General features: G+C 43.2%; 1 protein-coding gene across 1 annotated transcript in view; it reads right to left on the minus strand.

Moving 5' to 3' along the window:
- Positions 1-2,133: 2,133 nt before the first annotated feature.
- The window catches only part of LOC113808946 (uncharacterized), a 20,754-nt gene continuing 20,387 nt past the window's right edge, over positions 2,134-2,500 (minus strand). The window contains exon 7 of the mRNA XM_070145109.1: positions 2,134-2,500. This exon is cut by the window's right edge and continues 1,720 nt beyond it. The gene's annotated coding sequence lies outside the window, so the exon portion shown is untranslated.

Consider the following 2,500-nt stretch of genomic DNA (forward strand, 5'->3'; position numbering starts at 1 on the left):
GTGATGATGAAGATGGTTGTTGGGGTTGTTATGAATGTTGGTGATGATGTCATGTACGAGTTGTGGTGACTCCCATAATGTGCAAGTTTGTATGAGGTGGCAGTTTCCAGATTCAAGCTTGGTCTCACTTTACGCGAGGTCAGGTTGGAAGGACGTCGACGAGGTTTTCCTCTTACGCCCTACTCCAGTACGTGCCTTCGCTCCGCCCCTCCCCCTTCTTCCCAAGATATTCCTACATCCCCCGTGTATCTCCCTCCCTCCCTCTTTCCCTCTCCCTCCCTCTCCCTCTCCCTCTCCCTCTCCTTCTCCCTCTCCCTCTCCCTCTCCCTCTCCCTCTCCCTCCCCCCCCCCCCCCCTCTCTCTCTCTTTCTCTCTCTCTCCCTCCCTCTCTCTCTCTCTCTCTCTCTCTCTCGCTCTCTCTCGCTCTCTCGCTCTCTCTCGCTCTCTCGCTCTCTCTCCCTCCCTCCCTCCCTCCCTCCCTCTCTATCTATCTGTATCACCTCCATCTTACATTTCCACCTTTACTTATTTCCTCTCCCAATCAAATTCTTTTAACATTCTAAATCCTGACCCCCCAATCTCTATCACTGCCCCGTCACCTACCCGTCTTCCTCCTCTCTCTACCCGTTGCAGACAAATGTAAACGTTCCATCCCATCTACCACACCTTGTCCTCCACCTGCTTCTTCCTCTGCCACTCAGACGCCTGTCTCCTCTTCCCCTCTTAAGAAAACCTTTGTACCTTGCTCCTCCCCAACCAACTCCAATCCAGAAACTCTCGAAGACATTGAAAACTACCTAATCATGGCTCAAGATAACATGCCTATACCTCACCCATCCTCCAGTCCCTCTCCTCCCATTGCCTCTACACTCAAAGTAACTACCAATATCACTCCTCCTATTCATGTTCCCCTTACACTCATTCCTCCCACTCCCTCCCAACCCCTTCCTTCCCCACTATCCCTTTCGATTCCCCCTGGATGTGACCCTTTGTCACAATAACCCCATTTCCTGGATTCTCTCGCTCCCGACATTTCTCCTGAAAGTGTGGTCTAATCGCCCTTAAGCCCACTTTCTTCCTTTGCTAATCCCTTCCTTACCCCCAAGGACATCCTTGCAGAATCCCACACTTCTTCCTTTGGCAAGTTTGATCTAATCGCCCTTGTTAATCCCTTCCTTAGCCCATTACTCACTCTCTCTATGCCTCCTTCAGTGCATCTTATCCTGAACTGCTATACGACCTCTGATGTGTAACACTCTTAATCATCAACTAACCCCCTCTTTACCCTGTTCACCATTACTTTCTATAGTGCTATATGACCCGTGATGTCTAGCACATTGATTTTGCTTTGTAACCATTAACCATTAATCTTTCTTCCCCTTATCCTTACCGCTTCCTTCTGGATGCTCACGTGACTTAATTCTTTAATAACAGCTTCCTTATCCGGATCCTTCTCCTGACGTCCTTCCCCAATTTCAGTTCCTTTCCCTGGTTCACTGTTTCATTCCCCGGGTTCTTTTAGCCCTGCTTCTCTGACACTCATTTCTACCCATATTACCCGCTGATAGCTTTATTATGGCTTTTTTTTTGCACTGTTCCTCAGGCAAAGCTTCTCTTCCTAGACACAGATACTTTCCATTTAACCTAATCGCCCGTTGCCCTTCCCCCTTTTATTGATATCCGCCTTACTTCCTTTGCTCGCTCTCTTTACCTTTTTCACTAAAAACTATCCTTTAGCGCCTTACAATTTTGACATCTAAGACATGTTGTACTTATGGTTAATTCATTATTAACCCTTTCGCCACAATACTTGACCATAGTGTTATAAGGTAGCGAGCACATTTATTTGTTTATGACCATTAACCATCTACAAGCAATGTAACCAAAATACAATGATTTTGGTAAAGCATCATTGAAGTTAAGGCCACACCATTTCAATCTGTCAACTTAACTGTTTTGGTTCATTGTTATTCGCAAAGTGTATTACATTGACTGTAAAATCATATAGTCTTTAAGTCAAACAAAGTGCCAAAATCACTAGTCCATTTTACTAATTATCTACTGTACAGATGATGAAAATTTAAAGGGAAATACGTATATGCATTTTTTTTTTAGGAAATTCAAACACCGTTGTTTAGATATTATTTAATAAGAATGTATAGAGAATATAAACCATAAAAATTTCGTTAATGTAGATCTGGATTTATGATATGTATACTAAAACTATATAAAAAGAAGTTAAGATAATGGTAATCTTACCTTTTGTATAAATATCACCTTAAACATACAGCATTCGAATTGTACACAAATCTAAACATTCTCTTCTAGTCAATACAAATAACTAGACAGCTGCATAGTGACAGGCAAAATTTAATTCCACTTTTGGTTTGAATGAAGGGGCAGGCAGCAGACGCATCTATACAGCTTAGGTGTGTAGAGGAAGTAGATTCTACCATATGACGCTTGCTGTTGGAATATGTAAACAGTGGAACTAAAGTTA

The sequence above is a fragment of the Penaeus vannamei genome, chromosome 33, assembly GCF_042767895.1.
Source record: "Penaeus vannamei isolate JL-2024 chromosome 33, ASM4276789v1, whole genome shotgun sequence".
NCBI lineage: Eukaryota > Metazoa > Arthropoda > Malacostraca > Decapoda > Penaeidae > Penaeus > Penaeus vannamei.